Here is a 12,113-nt window from a genome sequence, read left to right on the forward strand (position 1 = left end):
TTAGGCCCTAATGGCAGGGAAAGGGGGGAGGGGAGGGAAGAGGGAAACCCCTCGATATCCAAACAGCCAGAAGAGCAGACGGAAGGCTCTGGCTCGTCCCATTTCCCCCGCGGAGTTCAGACGAGAAGGATGATCGCTGCCTCTGCCCCATCCCTGCCATCCCAGCGCCGGGAGCCACCCTCACCGCTGTCGGACCCTGCACTGCTGCCTTCTTGCTTTTAACCTGCCATCATCCAGCACTCTGCTGAGCACCAGGACCCACACTGTGAGCGGAGGGCTCTCTCCATCTCTCTCTCCCCCTGGGACAGCGCTGCCATCACCCCCAGCCCTCCTGCAGCTCTGCGGGACCCGCCCGCCCCCAGCACCTGGAGCTGCAGCTCAGGGAAAAGGTGCCTGCAGCCAGAAAGGACTGGGACTGAGTTATTGTTCTGTTTGTGGGTAATTTCATAGCTGTTGTTGTTTTTGTTTGTCTTATTAGATATACTAGTAAAGAACTGTTATTCCTATCCCCATATCTTTGCCTAAGAGCTCCCTTAATTCCAAAATAATAATAATTTGTAGGGAGGAGGGATCACACTTTTCATTTCAAAGAGAGGCTTCTGCCTTTCTTAGCAAATACCTGTCTTTCAAACTAGGACACCTGGTCTAGTCAAAGGTGTCACTACCCGTGGCAAGGGAGTTGGAACTAGATGATCTTAAAGGTTCTGTCCAACCAAAACCATCCTATGGTTCTATGACTCTGTGCTTGCCAGTGACCAAAATATGTGTGGCTGGAGGGAGGAGAAGGTCAGCATCCAAGCCAAAACCCAGAATTGGGTTCTATTCTTTTTTATTTTTTTTAATGGGTGGGTTGCTGCCTCAGAAGGTACATGTTGGTTGTGGGGCAAGGTTCTACCTAAGTCTCTCTAGAAAAAAACCCAGCAAGGTCTGGCTGGGGCCATGCTGCTGTGGTGGGACCTAGCTGACAAGCAAAGGGCAACCTCTCTTCAATGTATGAGCCCCACTGGAGAGGTAAATCTACCTCCAGCCTTTGAGTTTCCTGCCTCAGCTGTGATCTCTCTATTGGAGGATGAGCAGCAAAGGTAGATTGGTATTGGGAAGGCAAAGTCAAAATTTCTACTTTTGTTTCATGCTGAAATTCAAGGGCACATGAAATTTTGGGATTTGCTTAAGACCTGAGTGAAACTCAAAAAATATATCTTAGAAGTCCAGGAATTTTTTAACTGTGTTCATTGTTTTTAACTGTGGTCATTGTGGTGCTTCAAAAGTGCGCATCAAAGGCAAAGGATGGTAAGTGCTATTATAGCACCCTGTGATTCTGAACTGCAGTTAGACAAACATGGTCCTGAGAATGCCTATCTTTTACAAGGTAAAAAGCAATCTTATACATTATTTAACAATATAATATGGTTAATCAAGCACTACTTTAATATTTCCTTTAGGTTTTACTTGGTAAAACCTTATCTGGGATGAACATTCACCTGTCATGTTTCTCACTTGCATTCAGCTAAGTTGCTGCCATTGTAACTTCAGATCCCAGAAAACTGTTTTTGTCCAATTGTCACAGTCCTTTTCAAGGCAAAAGGTGCTTATTGTAATGTTTAAACAAAATAATCTAGCTTTTGATTATCATGACACTAATTTACACTATAGATGAACATTTTTGTTTACCAAATTTTGTAGGTTTACTGGCCCTGGAAGGAATGCAGAGGCCATTCTCTTCCACAGAACAACACTCAGCAGCAAAGCAGCATAACCTTGCAGATACACTTATCACAAAAATCCAACTCTTACTCTAAATTATCAAATTGAGAAAGAGATGGGGACTACTGGCTGGTGATCATCCAAATTTACTGTGAGTTACATATGCTTATAACCATTCTAGGAAGGCTAGTAAATTTTAACTACACTGATTGGGTTAAACATCACACAGACAAACTTACATATTTTGGAACATTTCTGCTTGATTCAATCTTCTTCCTTGCCACCAGACTTGATCCACTCTTCTTGCTCTGTTTGTTCTTGCCAAGGCATCTTGGCTATCAAACTAGTTATGCTAGTTAAATCCACAGTACACTCTGTCTTAGTTCCCATGTATATAAGCTAATTCCCACCTATCCATCTGGCTGAGATGTCATGAGATTATGCATAAGTTGTGAATAAACCATTTTCATTCATCCCATGGGTTTGTAGACAGCTTGTGTATTTTCCTTAGCAGTGGGCCATTGGGGAGCAGCCTTTCCTTGGGCCTAAGCTCAGAACAGGCTGAATTGCTGGCATGTCTTGAAAAGGCAGATCACAGCAGCTGACTCAAGGTGCAGAAGTCCATTAAGACCTCTTGTCTAAAGGCTTGGAGGCAAAATCAGTTTATTTGTTAATCTGAGTTCACTATCTGTGTATGAGGCAAATGCAAGGTGATGTGGTTTAATATAATCCACTGTGAAGTAGGTTAAGTAGATGACTTGATGCTTGCTGAAGGCCAAGAGATTTGCTGCTGTGACGCTCCTAGCATGTGGGAACGCGTCAAATTGCAATCACTCCCTTACATGGTCACGTATCTTTAAGTAACAAGTGAGGTAGGAGAAATATTTTTAGGTGTTGCAATTACATTTAAAATGTCTGAAAGAACTTCGGTGAGACGCATTATCAATTTTTGACTCTATTTAGAGAATGGCAGTAGTTACAATTACCAGTAGTTGGGGACAAGCTGGACTGCTGCCTACTAAATAGAGACTTTATGTTGGAAGGAAACTGAAGTGATAAAATAGAGGTTTTTGGTCCCCCCTTTCAGGCCAATGTCAGTGTTATTTTCAAATGCTTTTTTACTTCACTTTTTCAAACCAACAGAGTAGTCAGCCTCTGAAACAGCTTTCCAGTGTGATAGGACAGTGAAAGAAAACATATGATTCCAAGATGGAATGTTTCCAGTTCATGAATGGTATTCTGTGGGAGAGATGTGTGAAATAGCAAGAAACAGGAGTTCTCCAGAAACCCTGCCAGTCTCGTTTTCATACATTCTTGACTGTCCTAACTTGGCTGAAGTAAGAAGACTTCTGCCAGTTTGGAGAATGTAAGGGCATGGATTAGATGACCTCAGATTCAATGACTTCAGCCTTCAGACAGAATTATTGGCACAAATTCAGGAGCTAAATGCATGGTCTCAACAGAAATATGGGGTTCCAATGGAAGCAGAAAGACAGGTCACAGTATATATAATCCCCTTCTTACTGTTAAGTCAATGGGATCTTGGCTGTGTTCTTTGCATCCCATTGGCTTGGACACTCGGGCTGTAATTTCTGATCAGATGAGGACATTTGGAGGTCATCTTTACTGCAATAACTTAATGGGGCACACAGGAGTTAAAATTAGATAGGAACATGTATCTGCACAGACACAGTGGTTTAAATGTGCTCATCAGTTTGATACAAATAATTTTCAGTGCATTTTCTCATCTGTCTTGCAAATGAGCTCTATCAACTTTATTAGCCATCTTAGAAGTACCAAGGTCAGGCTTTTTTAGTGAGAGGAGATTATTTAAAGCTGTAGGTAGCTCCAGAGTTTCTTTTTTTCTTCCTTTGCTGAGAAGAAACCCTGTATTCCTGTGTTGCACACTTACCCAAGAAGCCAGTTGCTTTCATATCAGTCCTTAGGAAGGATCAGGATGAAATGAACTGTGAAAAGGAGAGAGTAGAAAAGAATTGTTACTTATATTTTTATTTATTCCAAAGCAAAGGTGTTCAGTATCTGTAAATTGCTTAAATCTGTTCTATTTAAAGGGTTTATATTAACTGAGAATGTGGTTCCTGGTATTTAGAAGGGTATTTATTTGAATTTGTGGGGTGGGGTTTTTTCCTTTACATTAATGTAGTACTTCAGCCATTTCAAGAAGTTAATTTTTTGGGGAAATGTTGTTTTACAAGTGGTGTCATGGCACTGTAATTCCAGCTTCATCCAAACATCTAAGCAGAAACATTAACTGCTGTTGCAATGTGAAGTATCCAAAAGGCCGTTATTTTTCATGGTATTCACTGTAACTTTATAATGTTTCAGCTACAAGCAATAATACTGGGCCCAAATTAATCTACATCTATGTCATCCCATGGGCATCAGTGTTCCTGTGAGAATGTAGCCCTGGCAGAATGTCAGCCAGTCTGTTTTCTCCATTTTTGGCTGGCTAAAGCTTTGGGCCAGGATCTGTTTCTGATTATATGTCAGATATTATGCATGACAGAGGAATCCAGAACCCATGTTAGGCTTCATGGGAAGTTAAGCACCTTGTAATGGGATCCAGAAGAAGCAGATCTGAGCAGGCTGAGCAGAGCACAGTCTAAATCCAGCCGATGGCTGCCTGAAGCTAGATGGAGACATTCAGAACAGAGCAAGTCTAAGCTCTGAACCACTTCTGACCACAGGAAGGCTGCCTCAGAACAGCAGTGGACCTTTAACCACTTGGGAACCTCAGCTATTAGGAGAGGTGCTGACAGCCTTTCTTACAGAGAGAAGTTTTGTCTGAAGTAGAAATGGTGGCAGTTTCTTTTGATACTAGTTTAGCAATTAGAAAATTTTGTTCCCTCCTTGGTCTGCAGATTCAGTGATGGGAGGTTCTGTGTCACTGGGATAAAATGTGAGTACTTCTTTCTGTGAGATACAAAATCAATACTCTAAGCAGGGACCAGAGCCCTGTTCTTCCGCATTTAGCATCATTGCACCAGGTGACAATGTTGTGCTCCTAGTTCCTGCTTCTCAGATTAATCTCATATTTACAACGATAGTACTCAGCAGTAAAGTGTTCCTACACACCTGAACCTTTACTGTTTGCTGCCATATGTCATTACATAAAAGGAGTGAGTGAGTGGTATGATCCAGTTATTGAGAGATGCCTCACCAGAATGTACTGACCAGCCTTACCTTACTTGACCTTAGGCTTGGAATTAACATCATCCTGTTGCAAATATTTCTTTCTGTGCTTATCTCAAGTTCCTGATGTGGTGGTTTATCTTGTAGCAAATCCCTTCTGAGGCCTTGACCCTTGAGGGTTTGAGACAGGCAGTTGTGATCTTTAAGCCTTTTACAGGCAGCAAATGTCTGAAAGATCATGATAGCCACAGCTGCATTTTGTACAGTCCTGATCTCGTTTTTTTATATTATCTGTGCATGTCCATGGGGATAAGCCTTTTAGGAAACCTGGGCAGAAGAACATCAAACTTCCATCAAAGATGGATTCAAACCAAGCACAGGTGTGAACTAAGCATTGAATTGTTTATTTCTATTAAGACTAGGCTACTATGTAGTTTATTCAAAAATGTGCACTTGCTGGGAAGTTTTATAGCTAAGCAAGGAAGCATCTCTAGAAATTAGTTGAGCAAAGTGATTTGAACTGCAGTTTTAGTTTCAAGTTTTAGTTCAAGTCCCTTGAACAGATACATCCCATTTTAAGCACTCAAATATTTTTATTGTATCTATCCCAAAGTCTGATAACCTGGAACTTAGGAGTGTTTGTCTTTCTTTTTGTAAATTCTGTCCTCCAAAGCTTTGGTAGGTGATTACATCAATGAACTCCCTCTGTCCTTCTGTGGAGATACTGTCTTATTTATCACTTGGAGTTTGTAAAGTCACCTTCTCCATCAGAAGTGTAATGCATACCATCTCTTCAAGCCACTACTCAGTGAAAATAATCTTTCTTTAATCTTTCTTCATTATTTTAATTCCCTTCAGTCTTTAAAGACATGGAATCACTGAATAACTTACATTTTTTCATTGGTTTTTGCCTTTCCCCCCCAGTCTTTATAAGGAAATACAAATAATTGTATGTAGTCCCAGACATTTTGCTTTATGCCATTTTCATTTTTTCAGGAAGAATTGTCATATTTGATGTGTGTTTATTTGTATAGTACACTCTTGATATAGCACTGTACCTCTGTGTATACGCTGACACTGAATCATGGAATCATTAAGTTTGGAAAGACCTCCAAGATTATTGAGTCCAACCTTAGACTGATCACAGCCTTCTCAGCTAGACCAGAGGACTAAATACCATGTCCAGTTGTTTCTTGTACACCTCCTGGGATGGTGACTCCACCTCCCTGGGCAGCCTGTTCCAATGTCTGACCTCCCAGTGAAGAAATTCTTCCTGATGTCCACATGGAAACTCCCCTGGCACAGCTTGAGGCTGTATCCTCTCTTCATATGACTAGTTGCCTGGGAGATGAGACCAATCCCCACCTTGCTACAACCTTCTTTCAGGTACTTGTAGAGAGCAACATGTTGTCTCTTCTGCTAATGGAGAGCCCCAAGTACATCATTATAGAGGTAAAGTTTTATTTACTTCAAAGGACTTTACCTGAGTAAGGACTGATCCCATTCAGGAACTGTGTGAGCAGTAGGAGCACTCAGATGCTGATGGCATGTTATATAACAGAAGGAAAAGGAGATTTTGGCTGACAACCCTTAGACAGTCTCCCAACTTCTTACAAAACATACCGTCCTTTGTGGGATCACTTGTGCCCAAGCTGAGCATCCAGGACTTTGGTTTCACAAAAAACAGCCAAATGCAGTGAAATCCATCATTCTTTATCTATCTGTTTTTTTTACAGATGAGAGTTTGAGTCAGGAATGCTGTAATTTGAACCCCTTACTAGGGGGATGATAATTATTCTAGATTGAATGTTTCTTTTGTATTAAATATATATATACACACATATATATATATATATATACTGCTTCTTAACCCCTAATGGTTACAGTCTTACTGTCATCAAAGTTGGCAGGAGTTTTGCTACTGACTAAGTAAGAATCAAGGCTAGATTCTTTGCCTGGTAGCCAGTTGGTTTTTGGTTTTTTCACAGCTGCAGGAAATTCCTCCTTCTGAGCTTTGGCTATATTCACAAATCAGTGATCGGTTTACAAGAGCTTTTTCCTTGCAAAAGCAGATTCCTTTCCCAAATTTTGTCTCTATAATATAGTGACTGATAAAACAGTTCCCATTTAAATGATGCCCAGTAAAATAGACCTCTTCAGTGCCAGCTTATGTCCTTGGTATGTCCTCTTTGAGCTGCCAATTTTCCAGAGGAACCTAAAAAGGCTCCAGTAATTTAGTAATGGGTCACAGAAACTGCACAAATAAAGTGATGAAAAATACAATCTAAAAAGTTGAAGGCAGAGATTCTTGGTTCTGCTTGCCACCTCTATGAAATGGGAAGATGACTTTCTCTTGTTAGTTCCATGCAAAGCAGCTGTTCCCACTTCACAGTAGTTTTTCCAAAACTATCCAAAATTCACAGCTCTTTAGCTTAACACAGTTCCCATATGTCTACTCACAAAAAGCTTTCTAGGTAACTGAAATGAAAGGAATGGAAATGCACAGTTCTAGACCTTCTTTCCCTGCACATATCGAGGGTAATATTGAAAGAGTAGCATAGCACTGGTTCAGCAATTAAGCAAGGATTAGTTAAGCAAGTTGACCTAGTAGTATGTCTGACAGGAATCAGAAAAAATTCTCCTATGGGACAGTTGAAACTCATGCCAAACACATGGAAATAATGTTTTCCAATGGGGGGCTAGGAATCTCTATGCATGCAGAATATGTCTGTATTACATTATGCTAGTTTTGCTGTGAATAACATCCAGGAACACTCCCTCATTGTTACTTTTGCTTGAAAGTTACTGTCATCTGTAGTTATAGAAATGCATAGATAAATATATCATTATAGATGGAGAGAAGCACATTCTTTCCTAGTCCATTCTGTATCTAGGCAGATTTGTTCATGGCCTATGCTTCTATTTGTCATTTATGGAGTGTGGGAAAAAAAAAATCAATTTATCATCCTCTAACAGAGCTTCTTCCTGCCAGCCTTGCATGATGCTTTTTGGTCATGCTTGAATAAACTAAGAAATTAGAGGTGTGCTGCCCAGTTATAAAGTAATTTTAGTACCATACCAGTGTTCTTGCCAAAACACATTGTTGAGGGTTAGTTCTTTCTTTTTTTTTCCCTCTGTGGAATTTTCCCCATTGTCATGCTAAGATACCTGTTGACTGGGCCCTGGTGACAAGGGGGAGGGGACGGGAGGGAAGAGGGAAACCCCGCGAGATTCAAACAGCCAGAAGAGGAAGCGGAAGGCTGGGTCTCGGCCCATTTCCCCCGCGGAGTTCGGACGAGAAGGACGATCGCTGTCTGTGTCCCATCCCAGCGTCGGGAAACCACCATCGGACCCTGCCCGGCTGTCTTCTCGCTGTGAACTACCACCATCCAGCACTCTGCTGAGCATTGGGACCCACACCGTGAGCGGAGGGCTCTCTCTCCATCTCTCTCTCCCCCTGGGACAGCTCTGCCATCACCCCCAGCCCTCCTGCAGCTCTGCGGGACCCGCCCGCCCCCAGCACCGGGAACTGCAGCTCAGGGAAAAGGTGCCTGCAGCCAAAAAACACTGGGACGGAGTTACTGTTCTGTTTGTGGCTAATTTCATAGCTGTTGTTGTTCTTGTTTGTCTTGTTAGATATACTAGTAAAGAACCGTTATTCCTACCCCCATATCTTTGCCTGAGAGCTCTCTTAATTCCAAAATTATAATAATCAGAAGAATCACGTTTTTTTTCAGTCCAAAGGGAAGCTTCTGCTTTCCTTAGCAAATACCTGTCTTTCAAACCAGGACACACATAGATGTTGGCTACAGGTGGTTAGGTTGTGTTAATAAAACATCAGTTAAGCTATCTGGAAACCACAGCTTGAAGGCTGTAGATTAAAAAAAAAATAATGTGTTTTGGGCCTCCCAAAGTGCAAGTGCAAGATAAGAAAATTCAAGCACAGGATGGTCACAGAGGCCTCAGGACCACAACACAAACCACAGACTGTCAATCACAGATCACTGAAGAAATGAAGCCTTAGAAGTTGAGCCAATAGATTTTATGGTTTATGTGCAGTACAGGTAAAACCTCTAACCTGTGTAAAGTGGGGTGTAACACTGAACTGTGAGCCAGCAAGGAAGCAAGTTGACAGACTGGCAGTGAACATAAAAAATGACCCCAAGCAGACCTTGAGTGAGAAGGGGCAAATGCACAACATCATTTTCCTGGCTAAGAGGAAGAAGAAATCATAAATATTAGGACTGTAATCTAGGCAAAGAACTTAGTATGCTGACAACTTACTACAACCAGCTCTTGCTTTTTCTAAAACCTGATTTTATTGACTTTTTAACCTAGTGGAAAGGAGAGCATGAGACCAGAGAAAGGCATAGGTAATATTGATTTTGTGATAGTAGTTCTAATGAGGTAATTATTGAATTAGCCTCAATTATTAGCTGATTTGGACAAAAAGTCTTAGCATGATTGTAGCCAGACTAACAATAAAAACATTTTCATTGGGTAAGACTTTAATTCTTGGATTTATGTTTGTGCAGTGTTTCTTTAGTCCATTTAGATTGCATGGGATGTTTGGTCTGAACCATAAGGACATACAGATAAAACTTGTCTGGAACAATTAGTGGAGAAGGCAGGCAACAAAGCCTGTGACCTGCACTGCAACAGCCGAGCAAACTAGGAATGGGGTCAGAACTTTACTGGCGCTCAGAATGATTTTGCCAGTTCTATGCAAACACCTAAGGACTGTTGTGTAATGTAAAAATTCCCAGTTTTGTGAGCCTGGGCCTAAAACTGTTCTTTAGTACACAGGTCAGATGGCTTGAAAAGTTATTGGAATACCACTCCGAAGTTGCTCTGCAGATGGACTCCTCTGTTGAAAACAAGCTCACAGATGCAATAAATATCCAATAAATCTGTGTGAAACTGCTTCCAAAAGAATGCTGACACTTCTAGTAGAAGTTAAGTGTTAGGAATTGATGTCTGAATACATTATTATTTCTCTCTTGAGATGCAAAATATTAATAAAATTCACACAAGAGTCACTAAATGCTTACTAATTAGAAGAGAAGATTGCTGCAGTCTTCTTGCACTGGACCCCCGGCAAACACCCGCTTTAATGTTTACACACACTCTAATAAGAACAAGCGAGCACTGTTTTGTAACACGTATGAACTTCAGGCAGTTCTCAGGGGATTCACACCATTAATATTCAGGTGAATATTAATGAAGGAGGGGGAAAACAACAAGGTGTCCTGTTTCCAGTTTGCTTAAGCAGTGGCCTCTGGCAGCTACAGCCCTAGTATGCAGAGAGATGACTGACCTTACTTGCCTCTCTTCCAATCACTTCTGCAAATAATCTTTTTACCCAAGACATGCAAAGTGAGCTTTGTGGTTTGCTCATTTCAAAATACAAGCAGGCTGCACTCCTAGTGGAGCAGATACCTTTACATTGCCGAAAAGTTTGCATAGTTTGTTTTGTGCCAAGCTGTTTGCAGATGAACCATTTTCTCTTCTCACAACACACGCAGCTTTCAGGAGGCATTCTATATGGAAAATGCTATAGGCAGGGGATGGGTGGATGTGGGGTGGGGGTTAGACTGGAGCTTGGATAAAAGGGTTCTCTCTTTCTGAGCAGGAGTCACAGTCCGCACCTAATTTGCAAATCAACTTTATTATTAAGGCAGCTTTGTTTAAAAGAATGTTGGAACAAAACATTACTAATTTTTAATTATAGCGCCATAACAGCTCTAGCAGAGTACGGATCAGGCATGATAAAACTTGGGTATGGTAAGTTGGTCATCCAACTGTGAGCATTTGCTTTTCAGACCTTAGTGTCTATCATGCTTCTTGAAAAGCTTTTTAATCTTCAAATAAGTACATAATGCTTCTGCCCTTCCTTTTGACTGAGTAAAGACTGTTATAATAAGCAAACCATCAGTAACTGTTTTTAGTGCATTTAAGGAAACCAGCGTAACCCTTGTTCCAGGAACCACCTCTTTCTGCATTCTCCACAGTTTGAGCAACACAATTCTGAGATTGTTCATGCTGCATGTGGAGGTTCAGTGAGACTCACTGTTTTGCATTTTGTATGGCAGAAAGGCAGAAATGGCAGAAGGCTGCAGTTTAGTGCTTTTTTTTTGTGTGTGTGTGTGTGTGTGTGTGTGTGTGTGTGTGCAGTCTCCTAGATCATTTCCATTGCAGATGCAAATCCCCATTTGGAATATTCAAATCTTTCTGCAGTTTAGTATAACCAGGCCATTGTTTCAAAACCATTTTCTGACTTTGTGGCTACTTGCAATATATTTAGAATATGCTTTATTTTAGGTGAATTTTAATAAATTGTTGTCCAATACATTTCTCATTTTGTCTTCAGCTACTTATGTTACATTTGGTATGTCCCTTATAACCAGATTTTTAAAAATTTTAGCCCCTCCATAGATTAAGTTTTCTGAAAATCTGGTAACTGATTTTCATACTTACTTTGAAATGATGATTTTTAACCTCTGTGGTCTCTACTTTCAAGGGTATTTAGATCTGAAAGCCCTTCCCTTTTTTTTGTGAGATGAGGGTGAAGGCATTTTGTAGCAAATATACATGTATATCTTGCCTGATAAATGCATGAACACTGAATGGAAATTGATAATTTTTAAATATAGTTGTGAGAAATGGTAGGAAAAGCCAGATGCATGGGGTAGTTTTTCTGCAGTTTTACACTAGCACATCTACACTGAGGCCAACACTAGCACTCCAGGGTAATTAGAAAATAATTTTGCCCAGAGTTGGCTTGCTACAGCTATTTGTTTCTAGTAGAGCACAAACTACAACAGTTGCAGTGCAAACACCAAAGGAGTGACTGATGCCTTGGAAGTATGCAATCCAGGCCTATTCTTTTGACAGCTGTTTGCCTTGCAAACAAAAGCAGTGTTGGTGGAAGACAACAGTCAACTGTAATTTATCCTCGTGTTGGGCTGTTGGGAGCCACTGCCTCATCTCTGGTGGCAGTGGCCTTTTGTAAGTGATGTCTAACTGGTTTCCACCAAAGTGAGCCAGACTTCTTAAATCACTTGGATACTAATTTAGTGTGGCTCATTTGGAATGATGGGCTATTCATAAGCTCTAATTAAGACAGCTCTGTTGGTGAATCTCATTATGCTGTGACATCGTGCAAGGGAATTGCTGAGTACCAACTGCAAATGAGACATTCCTTAGGCAGGGTCTGGAAGAAAGCAGTGGTTCACAGTGTTACCCTCTGTTTCTTT

The sequence above is a fragment of the Cinclus cinclus genome, chromosome 1 (assembly GCF_963662255.1).
Source record: "Cinclus cinclus chromosome 1, bCinCin1.1, whole genome shotgun sequence".
NCBI lineage: Eukaryota > Metazoa > Chordata > Aves > Passeriformes > Cinclidae > Cinclus > Cinclus cinclus.